At 39.7% G+C, this 16416-nt stretch overlaps 1 long non-coding RNA gene across 1 annotated transcript in view; it reads left to right on the forward strand.

Moving 5' to 3' along the window:
• LOC108542686 (uncharacterized) overlaps positions 1-16416 on the forward strand; it is a 97613-nt gene that overhangs the window by 498 nt on the left and 80699 nt on the right. The gene's annotated exons all lie outside the window — the stretch shown is intronic.

Raw genomic sequence — 16416 nt, forward strand, 5'->3', positions numbered from 1 at the left:
GGGTGGAGGCGGGAGGAGGGAGGGGCGGCGTTGCAGGCTCTCCAGAGCCAGGTCCAGGCGGAGGTCGCGCCCAGCACTGACGGTGGGTCCCAATTCGCAGACTCCCGAGGGCTATCCAAACCACCTAAGCATCCCAAGAGTCGAGCACCCACGCCTTCGTTCCTGAGTCATCCAGCGCCCTGCAGCGTTTTTCATGTACATGGTCCAAATATATCAGACTGCAAAGAGAGGCTGTATTGTAACTGGCCAGCTTATAATACTATAAATAATAATATAAAAGGTAGTTTTATATTTTAACAAATATTGCTCACTGAGAGTGTGCCCGGAACCAAAGCCTATTGTTTCATTGAATGTACACACCCTTGGGACTGGAACGAGTAGAAAACGTTGTTATTCCTGTTTTACAGATGAAGAAACTGAGACTCCTGACTATCAGTAAGTGGCTAAGTCAGAATTTAAATCAGGCTTTGTCTGATGTCAAATCCAGTTGGATTTTCTACTCTAATCGGTTTTTCTCATTAACCTTCAGACTTATCGTTTCCCATCATAGACCTTATCCATTTTTAATTGCTTATTCATTGGAAAAGGACCTTCGTTCGGATTTAAGGTAATCAAAGAAAAAATTCAGTCAGACAAATCTAATGACTTTTTTTCTGTCCCATGCATTTGAAAACAAATCACACCAAGGCCTGAGGATCTGAACATAAACCTCGTTGTGTTGAAAGAAGGAAACACACTATTTTATTATAATCAACAAACTAAACCGTGTGTAGAGGGAGACAGCCAGGTGATGGAAACTCATTAGGTTCAGAAACCAGATTGTGCACGCGGTTCTGAGAGGTAGCCAAGCGACCTCACGCAAGACCCTCTTTGGGGCTTAGTTTTCTTACCTAAAAAACCAGGGTTGAAGATCACCTCTCAGGGTGTTAAAAGGACATGTGCCAGCTTCGAACCCGCCTGGGTACGATGGAGAACGAGCGCCACCTAGCGGGAATCCCTCTAGGGTTGTGCGTACCTTTTATAGGGAGGTACTGGAATAAGCAGTACACAAAATGGACTGTTTTGCTTGTAGTTTTGTGTACACAGTCTTGCGCTGCCAGGGATCTAATAGCGGAGATGTTTCATTAAAAAAAAACTCACCCAGGCATGGTCAGCACCTCCACTGAAGACTCGCCTCGCTCCAGGGCCAAGGGGGAGGGACTGGAGCAGGACGCAGGCGTGTTGGGATCAATTTTAGAACGGAGGCTGCAGCAAGCCCTGGCCCACCTCCTACGCTATCCTGCATTCCACCTTGCTGGTCTGCAGGCTGCTTGCTGTGAGTATATAACCAAAGCTCTCGCTGGATGATCATTTAGGGCACAGGCATCCCTGTGTGTTTTATTGGCGTCATAGGAATTTTTTTTGGTTTGTTTTGTTTGTTTTTTGTTTGTGAGATGGAGTCTCGCTCTTGTCACCCAGGATGGAGTGCAGTGGCGCAATCTCGGCTCACTGCAACCTCCGTCTCCCAGGTGCAAGCGATTCTCCTGCCTCAGCCTCCCGAGTAACTGGGATTACAGGTGCCCACCACCACGCTCGGCTAATTTTTTGTATTTTTAGCAGAGATGGGGGTTCCACCATGTTGGCCAGGCTAGTCTCGAACTCCTGACCTCAGGTGATCCGCCCACCTCAGCCTCCCAAAATGTTGAGGTTACAGGCATGAGCCCCCGCTCCCAGCTAGGAGTGTTTTTTTAGAAACTAACTTATTCATGATACAAACTGAGGTATTTCACCCTAAAGATCAGAAATTACAGGCACTGAAAACAAACCTCAGTTTCACTCTCTCGCCCAAGCTGGAGTGAAGTGGCACAATCTCGACTCACTGCAACCTCTGCCTCCTGGGTTCAAGCAATTCTCCTGCCTCAGACTCCTGAGTATCTGGGACCACAGCATGCACCACTATGCCCGGCTAATTTTTGTATTTTTAGTAGAGAAGGGGTTTTACTACGTTGGCCAGACTGGTCTTGAACTCCTGACCTCAAGTGATCTGCCCGCCTCAGCCTCCCAAAGTGCTGGGATTACAGCCACCACACCTGGAAGGGTTTTATTTTCTTATTTAGGTTGTCTGTTTGACAGGGGGTGGATGGCAGTTGTATTTGGAGGCTTGAGGAGGAGAGCAGGGGCAGGAGCCAGCTTGAGTAGATGAAGAGAAACATGCTATGGTCAATTGCTTGTGCTGAGTTTCAGATGCTTGTGAAACAAAACGAAAGTGTTCTGGATTTATTATATGTTTTTTTTTTTTTCTAAGATACTATTCTGAAAGCCCTTGCAGTGCTAAGCCAAGTTCTCCTTGGGAAATTTCCAGCGAGTTCTTATTTTGTGTCAGGCATTATTCTAGGATCTGTAGTTCAAGGTCTTGTAAATTCCTACTCTCAACGGGCTACATTCTGTTGGAAGAACACCTATAAATAGACAAATGCCTAAACAAAACAATGAAAAATACATCAGGCAGTAATAAATATACTATGAAGAAAACTTAAAAAGAGTGATGTCAGCTGACATCATACTGAATAGGCAAATGCTGGAAGCATTCTACTTGAAAATCAGCATAAGACAAGGATGCCCTCTCTCACCTCTCCTATTTAACATAGTATTGGAAGTCCTGGCCGGGGTGATCAGGCAATAGAAAGAAAGGGCATCCAAATAGGAAGGGAGGAAGTCAAACTATCGCTGTTTGCAGACAACATGATTCCATATTCAGAAAACCCCATAATCTCTGCCCAAAATTCTTTCAGCTGATAAACAACTTTGGCAAAGTCTCAGGATACAAATTTAATGTACCGAAATCACTAGCGTTCCTATACACCAACAACAGCCAAGCCGAGAGCCAAATCAGGAATTTAATCCCACTCACAGTTGCCACAAAAGAATAAAATACCTAGGAATACAGCTAACTAGGTAGCCGAAAGATCTCTATGATGAGAACCACAAAACACTGCTCAAAGAAATGAGAGAGGACACAAACAAATGGAAAAACATTCCATGCTCGTGGATAGGAAGAATTAATAGCATTAAAATGGTTATACTGCCAAAAGCAATTTCTAGATTCAATGCGATTACTATTAAACTATCATGAGATTCTTCACAGAACTAGAAAAAACTATTTTAAAATTCATATGGAACCAAAAAAGAGCCCGAATAGCCAAGGCGATCCTAGGCAAAAAGAACAAAACTGGAGGCATCATACTAACTGACTTGAAGCTATCCTACAGGGCTACAGTAACCAAAACAGTGTGGTGCTGGTACAAAAACAAGACATATAGACCAATGGAACAGAATAGAGAGCCCAGTAATAAGGCCACACACCTACAATCATCTGATCACCAATAAAGCAGATTAAAATGAGCAATGGGGAAAGAACACCCTATTCAATAAGTAGTGCTGTGATAACTGGCTAGCCATATACAGAGAATTAAAATTGGACCCCCTCCCTTACACCACATACAAAAATCAACTCAAGATGGATTAAAGACTTAAATGTAAAACCCAAAACTATAAAAGCCCTGGAAGAAAACTAGGCAATACAGTTTTGGACATAGGAATGGGCAAAGATTTCATGATGAAGATGCCAAAAGCAATTACAAGCAAAAATTAACAAATGGGATCTAATTAATCTTAAGAGCTTATGTGCAGCAAAAGAAACTATCAACAGAATAAATAAAACAACAGAGTAAAGAAACAACAGAGTAAATCCTACAGAATGGGAGAAAATATTTGCAAAGTATGCATCTGACAAAAGTCTAATATCCAGCATATATAAGGAAATTAGACAAATTTACAAGCAAAAAATAAACAACTCCATTGAAAAGTGGGCAAAGGACATGAACAGACACTTTTCAAGAGAAGACATACATGCAACCAACAAGTGTATGAAAAAAAGCTCAGTGTCACTTATCATTAGAGAAATGCAAATCAAACTCACAATGAGATAACATCTCACGCCAGTCATAATGGCTATTATTAGTCAAAAAATAACAGAAGCTGGAGACTTATATGCTGTTGGTGGGAGTGTAAATTAGTTCAACCACTGTGGAAAGCAGTGTGGGGATTCTTCAAAGAGCTAAAAATAGATTTACCATTCGACCCAGCAATCCCATTACTGGGTATATACCGAAAGAACTATATAAATTGTTCTGACATAAAGGGACATGGACCTATATGTTCTTTCCCTATTAAACACTAATTCTTTGCCTATTAAACACTAGTTTATTGTTGCACTACTCACAATAGTATGAATATAGACATGAATATAGGCAGGAATAGATATGAAATCAATCTAAATGCCCATCAATGATAGAATGGACAAGAAAATAATACATATACACCATGGAATACTACACAGCCATGAAAAAGAACAAGGTCATGTGCTTTGTGGGAACATAGATGGAGCTGGAGGCCATTATCCTTAGCAAACTAATACAGGAACAGAAAACCAAATATTGCATGTTCTTACTTATAAGTGAGTGGTAAATGATGAGTACACATGTGCACAAAGGGGAACAATAGATACTGTGGCCTACTTGATGGTGGAGGGTGGGAGGAGAGAGAGGATCAGGAAAAATACCTATTGGGTACTAGGCTTAATATGTGGGTGATGGATTTGTGTACAAACTCCTGTGACATGAATTTACCTATATAACAAACCTGCACATGTACCCCTGTGTGTAAAAGAAAAGTTAAAAATGAAAATAGAAACAAAAAACAGAGTGATATGATAGAGGGTGACTTGAGGCTACTTTTCATGGGTGAGATTCAAATCTGAAAGAGATACCTTGTGAAGACTGAGAAAGAGATTTTCAGAGAGAGGAAGAAATAGTGCAATAAACATTAGGTAGGAACCGCCATTATGGGCTGAAAGTGTTCTCCTTAAAGTGATAGATTGAGATCTTAATCCCCAGTGTGATGGGATTAGGAAATAAGGCTTTCAGGATATAATCAAGTCATAAAGGTGAAGCTCTGACGAATGGGATTAGTGCCCCTACCAGAAGAGACAAGAGAGAGCTTGCTTCCTCCCTCTCTCCCCCATCTATCTGTTTCTCTCTGTCTCTCTCTTTTTCTCTGCCTTGTGAGGATACAACAAGAAAGTGTCTGTCTCCAAACACTGGATCTACCAGCACTTTGATCTTGGACTTCCCAGCCTCCAGAACTGTGAGAAATAAATATTGAGACTCCAGTCTATGGTGTGCTTGTTATAGCAACCCTAGCTGACTAAGATGCAGTCATAATGTGCTTACAGACATAACAGCTTGCTCCTGTGGCCAGAGGACAGTGGGAGAGGGGCAGAGTGATGAGAGTTGGAGTCCAAGATCAAGCAGGGTTTTTAAGCCTCAGTGAAGGGCATGAACTTTATTCTAAGTATATGGGAGACCATGGAAAATTGTACACAAAGGGGAACCAGACTATGATTTACATTTTTAAAAATTACATTGGCTTTTCTATGACAAGATGATTGTGGGGTGAAAAAAAGGAAAATCAGGAAGACAAACTAGAAGCTAGTGCAAAAGTCCAAACAAGAGATTACGGTGGCTTGGATTAGGTAGTACTGAGATGGAGAGAATGGCCAGAATTGCCACCTATTTTGGCAGTATTCTTTTTAAAATATCCTAAAAGTGAAAAAAAAAAAAAAAAAAAAAACCCCACACATATAAAAAATTTACCATTTTAACCATTTTTAAGTGTGCAGATCAGAAACATTAAGTACATTGTTGTGCAACCATCACTGCCATCCATCCCCATAACGTTTTCATCTTGCAACCAAAATTCTTTCCCTACTAAATACTAACTGCCCATTTCCCCCTCTCCCCAGACTCTGGCAACCACTATTCTATGTTCTGTCTCTGAATTTGACTACTCTAAGTACTTTGTATGAATAGAATCACAGAATATTTGTCCTATTGTGATTGGCTCATTTCATTTATCATGATGTTTTCAAGGTTCATCCATGTTGTAGCATGTGTCAGAATTTCCTTCCATTTTAAAGCTGAATAATATTCCATTCTCTAGGTATGCCACATTTTGTTTATCCAGTCATCTGTCAATGGACATGTGTGGCTTTCACATTTCAGCTAGTGTACATAATGCTGCAATGAACATGAGTGTACAGATACCCTTTGAGACCCTGCTTTCATCTCTGTGTGTGTGTATACCCAGAAATGCAATTGCTTGATCATACAATAATTCTGTTTAATTTTTTGAGGAACTACCGTATGATTTTTCACAGCAGCTGCACCATTTAGCATTCCCATCAGCAGTGCACAAGGATTCCATTTCTCCACATCCTCACCAACACTTATTATTTTATATTTTTTTAGTTGTAGGAGAAAACATATGACATAAAATTTACCATCTTAACAATTGTTAAGTGTGCCTCTCAGTGGGGTTGAACCTCTTCAAATTGTTGTGAAACAGATCTCTAAAACTTTTTCGTTTTGCAAAACTGAAACTCTATACTTATTGAAAAACAACTCCTTATTTTGCTCTCACCCTAGCCCCTAGCCACCACTAAGCTTATACTTTCTGTTTGCCTAAGTTTGACTGCTTTAGATACTTCATATGCATGAAATCATATAGTATTTATATTTTTATGACTGGTTTATTTCAGTTAGCATAATGCCCTCAAGGTTAATTCATATTGTAGCATAAACGTGGCAGGATTTCTTTCTTTTTGAATGCTGAATAATATTCTATTGTATGTATATACCACATTTTCTCTATTCACTTTATTCACTCATTCATCCATTTAGGTTGAATTAATGCCCCTTCTACTTCTTGGCTGTTCGGAATAATGCTACAATAAAAATGTGTGTGAAAATAACTCTTAGAGATCCTGCTTAATGTTCTTCTGGATATGTACTCAGAAATGGAATTGCTAGATCATATAATTTTATTTTTAATTTTTTGAGAAACCTCCATACTGTTTTTATAATGGCTGCATCATTTTACATTCCCATTTACAGTGCAAAAGCATTTTAGTTTCTCTACTTCCTCACCAATACTTGTTATTTTCTGTTTTTGTGGTAGTAGCCATTCTAACCATTATGAAGAGCATCTCACTGTGGTTTTGATTTGCATTTCCCTAATGACTGGTGATGGTGAGCATCTTTTCATGTACTTATTGGCTACTTGTATATCTTCTTTGGAGAAATGTCTATTCAAGTACTTTGCTCATTTTTGAATTTGGTTGTTTCTTATTTTGCTGTTGAGATTCAGGAATTCTTCGTATATTCTGGATGTTGATCCTTTATTAAATACATGGTTTGCAAATTCTTTTCTCCCATTCTGTGAGTTGTCAGTATTCTTGAAGGACTTGATAGATTAGATGGAGATGAGGGAAAGAGTCCTTCACTCTAGGAGATCCGAGGTATCTCCTGGATTTGAGCTTAGGAGATTGGGTGAGTAATGGTGCTATTGATCTAGGTAGCAAAGACCTGAAAAGACTTGGTGGGAGAGAGCGTGGGAGGCAGGTGTTCAGTTTGGAATATATTACGTCTGAGATGCTTATTAGACATGCATTTGGAGGTGTAAAATAATCAGCAGTGAAAATGACATTTCAAGAAAAGTTCAATGCTAGAAATAGAAATCTGGGAGTGCTAAGATGATAGGTGATATTGATAGAACTGGAGGTGGTCACCTAGAAAAATGATTGTAGCCTGGCCAGAGTGAACTACAGGTGCAGCAATCAGGGCCTTTCAACATTTACAGATTTATTAGCAGAGGGATATTCACCCAAAGGAACTAGGAAGGAATCATTAGTTTTGTAGGAAGAACCAGGGGAGGTTGGAACTTGAGGAAGCTGAGACAGGAAAATGTTGCCATAAGGAGAGAATGATCAGTTGTAAAATGTGCTGTGGTCAAGCAATGTGACAAAGAAATGGCCCTTCGGTTTGGTAAGATGGACCTTATTGGTCACTTTGATAGAAACCATCTTACAGAGTGAAGGGAGCACATCAGATTGGAGTGCATTGAGAAGAACGTAGTAGAGGTAGAAGCAGAGGTAGTCAATACAGGTAACTCTTTAAATAATTTGGCATGAAGAGGAGCAAAGCAGTGAGATGGAAGATGGAGGGGATCCTGCATCTAGAGATTTATTTTTAGATAGAAGATACTATAATATACTGTTATACATGTTAATGTAAGTAAGCCATTAGAGAGTGACTATTGATAATCCAAGACAGAAGAGAAAATTGCAGTAGCAAAATCCTTGAGAAGGTAAGAGATTGCTCTTTTAAGTGACGTACTTTGAAAACTTCCAGAGGAATTGATATACCTTCAAGTTTTCTTTTTTTTTTTTTGAAGGGTGGGGGTGGACAGAGTCTCACTCTGTCGCCCAGGCTGGAGTGCAGTGGTGGGATCTCGGCTCACTGCAAGCTCCGCCTCCTGGGTTCACGCCATTCTCCTGCCTCAGCCTCCGGAGTAGCTGGGACTACAGGCGCCCGCCACCACGCCCGGCTAATTTTTTGTATTTTTAGTAGAGACGGGGTTTCATCGTGTTAGCAGGGTGGTCTTGATCTCCTGACCTCGTGATCTGCCCGCCTCGGCCTCCCAAAGTGCTGGGATTACAGGCGTGAGCCACTGCGCCCGGCCTGATATACCTTCAAGTTTACTGATTCTTTTTTCTGCCATCTCTAATTTTCTGTTAAGTGTGATAAGAACTTATTTTCAAAGGAAACTTTATATAAATAACGTACGAGTAATATAGATATATTTATAAATATGTAAATAAATGGAACACAATCTCTTGCAATATGTAATTTAAACTTATAAATAAAGCAAACTGAAGGAGTCAGTTTGTGCCTGTAATCCCAGCTACTCAGGAAGCTGAGGCGAGAGGATATCTTGAGGCCAGGAATTCGATACTAGTCTGGGCAACAGAGCAAGACCCCATCTCTAAAAAAAATAAAAATTAGCCAGATATGGTGGTCTGTGTCTATAGTCCCAGATACTTGGGAGGCTAAGATGGGAGGATTTCATGAATCCAGGAAGTTGAAGCTGCAGTGAGCTATGATCCCACATTGTACTCCAGCCTGGATGACAGAGTGAGACCCCCAACTCTAAAAAGAAAAACAAAATGCAGATGAAACAATGTTTGGGGCTGAAACAATGTTTGGGGCTGGGTGTGGTGACTCACGCTTGTAATCCCAGCACATTGGGAGGATTGCCTGCAGTCAGGAATTTGAGACCAGCCTGGGTAACATAGCGAGACCCTAAATCTAAACAACAACAACAAAAAATTAGCCGGGCATGGTGGCACATGCCTTTAGTCCCAGCTACTCGGGAGACTAAGATTAGAGGATCCCTTGAGCCCAGGAGGCTACAGTGAGCTACGATCAAGCAGTGGCACTCTAGTCTGGGTGACAGAGTAAGACCCTATCTCAAAAATAAATAGATAGATAAATAAATAAATAAATAAAACAGTGTTTGCAAACTCTAGCTAGCTACAGTGTGATGCTGAAGGCTCTGGACATGAAGTTGGTTGTTTGTTATAGGGACACATTGACAAGGGCTCCAGAGATGTTACCGAATGCCAGCTCCAACCTGGAACTTCCTTTGACATGATTAGCCAGATTAAAAGGGAACTGACACAACAGAAATGCACACCTAAGTTCACCAAAAGACATATGCCAGAATGTTCATAGCCTCATTTTTTGGACAGTAGCTCCAAACCTAGAAATTAGGCAAATGCTCAACGTGGAATGAATAAATCAAGTGTGGTATATTCACAGAATAGGATACTATATAGCAATGAGAATAACCAGTCTACATCTACATGCAACCATATGATGGAAGTTCATAAACGCAATGTTTTAGATGACTCAATGTCACATCCCTAGGGCCTAGAATGGGCCTGGCACATGGTAGACTCTTAGCAAATATTTATTAAATGAATGGTCTCATTTTACCCTCAACACAACCCCATGAGATTAGCAGGGCAGTTATCAGAATTTCTGAAATGTAAAGAGGTCAAGTGATTTGCTCCCAGTCACCCCGATCATGGTCACTACATTAGGATCCCTGCTAAAACAGCTAGCTCTCTATAACGTGTGTTAACTCACCATCATTCTAAGTAACATTGCTGTTCCCCCAGCCTTTTAGCACAAATAGCAGATTTTAGTTTCTTTTGTTGTTGTTAAATCGTATTTTGGGACCTAACTTGGAGATGTTTATTTCCATTATGGGATATTTTGGACTGGGTTTTCAAAGAGAAAGGGCCAGAGGGCTGTGCTTTCAGAGAAAGAGGCTTAAGGTAAGGGCAGAAAGCTCACTGGAGAGATTTATGTCGAGGAATTTGCAGCAAACTCTGTCATTGCATCTGAGTAAGTGTGGCTAGAAACAGGAAGGGAAAAACAGGATATTGTGGTAACGCACGGGCTTAATGGAATGTCAGATGAACAGATGGGTTGGAGCTGTCCTGGGAACTGTCAAAGGAGGAAGTCTGAGGAGCCTTCAGAGGAATCCTTACACAAATGCAGGTGAAGTGGGGACGGGGACGTGTGTTTCCTGTAAAGTCAAAAAGAGTTGTGAGTGAACCATCAAAAGGACAAGCAAAGGCGTCTCTGTGCAAGTCATCTCTCTAAAGTCAATCCGCGTTCAGGTCAGAAGGAAGTAGGGGCCCAGTAGGTTCCCATCAATTTACTTTTAGGAATTGGAAATGATCACTTATATCCTTTGACACTCTGTCAGTATTTACTGGGAAATAATTTTTTGAAGAGCCGGAGAATCCCAAAATGACAAGGATGAAATTAACATCAATGTTCAAAGAAGGAAAGGGAAGCTCTTCTTGAATATTTGTTTTTGGCTGAAAAAAAAAAGTCAGTTTAACTATTTTAAGTAAGACTCATTGAAGACTGACAAGTTGGTGTCTTCAAATAAGAACAACTCATTTTGGAAAGGATAACTTTGTTAGCCTGTTTCACACTGCTATAAAGATACTACCAGAGACTGAATTGATAAAGGAAAGAGCTTTAGTTGACTCACAGTTCTGCATGACTGGGGAGGCCTCAGGAATCTTACAATCACAGCAGAAGGGGAAGCAGGCATGTCTTATGTGACAGCAGGCGCAAGAGAGCGTGTGTAGGAGGAACTGTCACACACTTATAAAACCATCAGATATCATGAGAACTCACTCACTATTATGAGAAGAGCATGGGGGGAAACCACCTCCATGATCCAATCACCTCCCACCAGGTTCTTCCCTTGACACGTGGGGATTATGAGGATTACAATTTTAGATGAGATTTGGGTGGGGACACAGAGCCAAACCATATCAATGACATTTTTAAAACAGCATTGAACAAATTCTACTAGTGGTCATAGGGAATGCATTAACTAAAAGCTAATTGGGAAGCTGATCCTTCAGATGTAAACTGAGCAAATGAGGACACAAATGATTTCTGGAGGACTTGGAAAATATATTTGGAGTTTCCACTTTAGATAGCATGACAATATTAGGTACTTACAATGACCCTACTGCAGCGAAACACCCAGATGCTGGATTAATTACATACTTGAATTGCATACTTAATGTGCACTGCTGGGTTTACTAAAGAATAAGCGATATCCACTAGCCAAAGATTGTTCTTTTTTTTTTTTTTTTTTTTTTTTTTTTTAGGAGTCTTTCTCTGTCACCAGGCTGGAGTGCAGTAGCATGATCTAGGCTCACTGCAAACTCTGCCTCCCAGGTTCAAGCAATTCTCCTGCCTCAGCCTCCCAAGTAGCTGGGACTACAGGCGCACGCTACCATGCCTGGTTACTTTTCGTATTTTTAGTAGAGATGGGGTTTCACCATGTTGGCCAGGATGGTCTCGATCTCTTGACCTCGTTATCCGCCCATCTCGGCCTCCCAAAGTGCTGGGATTACAGGCGTGAGCCACCATGCCCAGCCGCCACAGGTTGTTCTTGTTATATTGAAGTTGAAATATATATTGAAAGATGGGATAGATGAGAAGAGTCAGAATTGTGGTTGTGCTGATTGTCAAGCTGTTGTCTCTTAACTCCAAACTCTTCTATATTCTGCTTTGTGGTGCTAGGATTGGGATTTTGCAAGCCAGATTTCTCCCTAGCTAGCAGGCCCACTGTTAAGTTCAGTCAATAGGGGATGCTAACAGAAGTCCAGAAGGCTGAGGTTGAAAAGAGGTCTTATTTCTTGTTTGGTTACTCTTTCGTTACCATCACTCCAGCAATACTTCTTTATCTCAGTAATGGTAGATGATGGCAGTGGCACTTGGTTCCAGTTTCCAAGTTTCCACCCACTCTCCTAGGACAAGCCACGTTGTCCTCTCTCAAAGATACCAGAATTATCTGGGTAGTATCTCTCCTCAGGTTCTAAATCCCAGCCTTGCAGGACTTCTCCTTCAAACTTCTAATAACCTCAATTTTTGTCTTTCTGTTCTCCAAGCCCGGAGATAGTCCTGGTTGCTTTCAGAAATAACTCTGTATTATATCAGTGTTAACCTTTTTCCCTCTTAGTTCTCTAATAGCTGTTTAGTTCCCATTAAATTATTGTCTTAGTCCATTTTGTGCTGCTATAATAGAATACCACAGACTGGGTAATGTGGAAAGAACAGAGATTTACTTATCATTCCTGGAGGCTGAGAAGTTCAAGATCAAAGGGTTGGCATCTGTCAAGGACCTCTTTGCTGAGTCATCTCTTGATGGAAAGTGGGAGGCAGAAAGGAAAGAGAGCATGAGCTAGCAAGAGGGGGCTGAACTCACTTTTATAACAAACCCACTCTCACAATAACGAAACTACTTCCATGTTAATGACATTAATTCATTGCCCTCATGACTTAATCACCTCTTAAATGTCCCACCTCTCAACACTGTTGCATTGGGGATTAAGTTCCCAACATATGAACTTTGGGGGACACATTAAAATAAACAGCAGTTATTTATTCAAATAGCTGGTGCAGTTTCTAATAACTGACTGGACCATAACTGAAACAAGGTCCAAAATTTATTTCCTATAATATGGTAACATGAATATAGTTAGAATCAGGCCTTGCATCCAATACCAGGGACACACCCCTCTGAAAGAAAGGTGATCTTTAGTTTCAAATCCTTGTAAACTTGCTAATAATGATAGACCTCCAGGAAAAGAGCTAATGGTGTTTACTAGTAGGAGAGTTGGCACTTATGAAATGCTTTTAGCAAGATATATCTGGTCTGTCCAGAATTGCTTATGGCAACAAAAAACCAAATAAAATCCCTTAGAATCTATTGATATGTGGGACATGGCTCCCTGGAAAATATCACACAAGTTATGTAGCCATCTGAATACAGAAGTTCCATGACTGAAACGGCTTTCTTCTAACTAATGGAGCTGCAGATTTTATTTATTTATTTTTTTTGAGACCTCATGTGTTAATCTAGGCACATGTGTCCTGATGAGAAAGGGCCTGGGAATAAGTTGGCTAGCCTGGACCTGTGTGCTTCACTTGTGTCTAGCAACTACTTATATCCTTGAAATTATTTGTAAAGCTTGATGCTGGGTAAGATCTCTGATTCAAGAGTCTGATTTAACAGTTGATCCTTTATGGTATTGCATAGACCTTTGCTCAGAATGCTATAGGTGCTTCAGCAAAATACAGGAGTATACAAGCAAGAGGAAGACATAGGATACAGGTATTAGGAGATCCAATGGGAAGAGAAGTGAAGGGTAACCCTAGGACAATGGTTAGAGAAGCCTCCAGGATGAGATGGCAGCCAGTCCAGACTGCATCAGGAGGACTCAATAAACAGTTGGAGAGTTGTCTTCAGCAAGATGCCTTCTGGCTTTGGACCATCTTTTAAAATCTAGGCATACCTGGGAGAGTTTGACCTAGATTCTTTTATATACTTGGTTTGCTGCCAAAGCTCTTCCTTTCCTCTTTATCTACTAAATGTGAGGCAAAACATTAAAACTTTTAGAATATTTGATCTTTAGAGTCTTTAGGACTCAAAAAAAGCTGGCCACAAGACTAAATTTATATCAATTACATTAAAAATAAAATCTGTTCATCAAAAAGTACCATAAAGACAGTGAAAATATAAGCCGTGTGTGTGTGTATGTGTGTGTGTGTTTGGGGGAGGGATATGTTTGCAACACATATACATGAAGGATTAATATCCTGAATATATAAAGATATATAAAGAACTCCTAAAAGTTGATAAGAAAAACACAAATAACCAAATGGAAAAATAGACAAAAACCATGAACAGGCATTTCACAGAAGAGGAAATAAGGTTGGAAAATAAGCACATGAAAGCATGCTCAACCTTCTTGTAACCAATGCAAATAAAGGCCACAATGATACATATTATCCCTACTAGACAGGCGAAAATCTAGAAGTCCTGTACTACTCAATGTCAGAAAGAGAAGTAATTTTTAAACAGTACTGGTATGAGTACAATATGGTACAAGCATCTGGGAAAAATTTTGGCATTATTATCCAAAACTGAAAAGATGCTTATCCTAGGAATTAGCAGTTGTACTGTGGAGCAGAAAGCTGTATATATCTTAGTGCAAAGAATGGATACAGGTGTAAAGATACATTAATTCCCTAGCTTCAAAGTAGCTGAGTAGTCTGCTTTTCTGGTTAACAGGCTGATACTCTCTTTAGGTAGCAACCAATCTGGTCCTTCCACTTACATCCTATGCCTACAAATACCACTTTCTATATGTACAACAAAATTCATAAGTTTAGGAAACTCTACCATAGAGAAGCTTCATAAAAATGTTTAAAACAAAGCAAATTAATCTGTGAATAACCCAAGGACCAGTAAGAGGTGAATGGCTTAGTATACTGAGATAATATATATTCCTTCAATGGAATACTATACAGCAGTGAAAATGAATCCAACTCGAGCTATACATATTAACATAGATGAATTTTAAAATATAATGTAGAAGACAAAAGCAAGTCTCAAATGATCCATAGAATGATTCTATTTGGAAAGCAAAAAAAAAAAAAAAAAAAAGTTAAAACTGAATATATTGTTAGGAATATATACATATGTAGTAAAACTGATAAACAGCTATAAAATAATAAACCTTTATTTAGAATGATGGTAATCTTGAGGGGGAAAAAGAGTGGTACAGTTGGGATAAGGAATGGACATGTTTTAAAAGGGCAAAAAGGTGGATATGTAAAATCTCATTTTGTAAAAAAGAATCTACTATTTCATTAATTCAAAGGCATGCTTTTTTTCCCCTGTATTTTAACAGCTCTGAAGTTAGAATGTGTCTTGAAATTGCTATTGAATGAGTTACAATTATGATATACTTGTCATTGCCATGCCTGATGTTGTTCCTAACTATTCATATATCACTTCAACTGAATTATGTATATCATTGGTTCTAGAGCCTTTGATTTCAAACACCGTTTAAAGTTTTTTTAGAAGGTTGGAGTATGACTTGGCATCAAAACAGAGTTACTGTATATTCAGAAGGGCACAGGAACAAAGGACTGAGAAATACATTTTATATCAATGAGGCAAATATTCAGTACTGGAAAAGAGAAATAACTATGATTCTATGTTTTCTCAGAAAGCAACAACCAAGTGCTTTCTGTGACTTAAGAAAGGAAGATATCTACAAGTAGGTGATGTTGTTATATTTTGTTCCTGACACATGTGCAAAGAATTGCCTAATACATGACAAATCATACAGCTAAAGGTGGAGAAATCACCAAATTCCTTGTAATTGAGGAGAGACATTTTAAAGCAACAAGCTAATATAACTGATTCATGCATGCCATTAAGAATATCATTAATTTTTGTGTTATCGTGTTTCTCTTTCCTAATAGTATACAAAGTAACGGTGCATGGACATTTGATAGTCAATAGCATTTTAGAATTAATGATTTGTAGTATATGAGTTTTGAGTATAGGTAAATAGAAAAAGGCCTGGAAGAATTACACATCAGACTGTTAATAGTGATATCTGACTTTGGGATTACCAGTGATTTTTTTCCTCTTTATTGTTTATTTTTAATTTTCTACAATAGAAACATTGCTCATATAATAAAGAAAAATTAAGATTTTATAACGTTTGTTTTGTTTTGTTTTTTTGAGATGGAGTCTCCCTCTGTCTCCCAGGCTGGAGTGCAGTGGAGCAATCTCAGCTCACTGCAACCTCTGCCTCCTGGATTCAACGAATCCTCCCATCTTAGCCTCCCACGTAGCTGGGATTACAGGCATGCACAACCACGCCCAGCTAATTTTTGTATTTTCAGTAGAAATGGGGTTTTCGCATGTTGACCAGGCTGGTCTCGAACTCCTGACCTCAAGTGATCCGCTCGCCTTGGCCTCCCAAAGTACTGGGATTGCAGGCGTGAGCCACCATGCCCGCTGCTATTTTTCTTTTCTTTCTTTTTTTTTTTTAAATCAAACATATTCCAAGAG

The sequence above is a fragment of the Rhinopithecus bieti genome, unplaced genomic scaffold (assembly GCF_001698545.2).
Source record: "Rhinopithecus bieti isolate Rb0 unplaced genomic scaffold, ASM169854v2 scaffold_21626, whole genome shotgun sequence".
Taxonomy (NCBI): domain Eukaryota; kingdom Metazoa; phylum Chordata; class Mammalia; order Primates; family Cercopithecidae; genus Rhinopithecus; species Rhinopithecus bieti.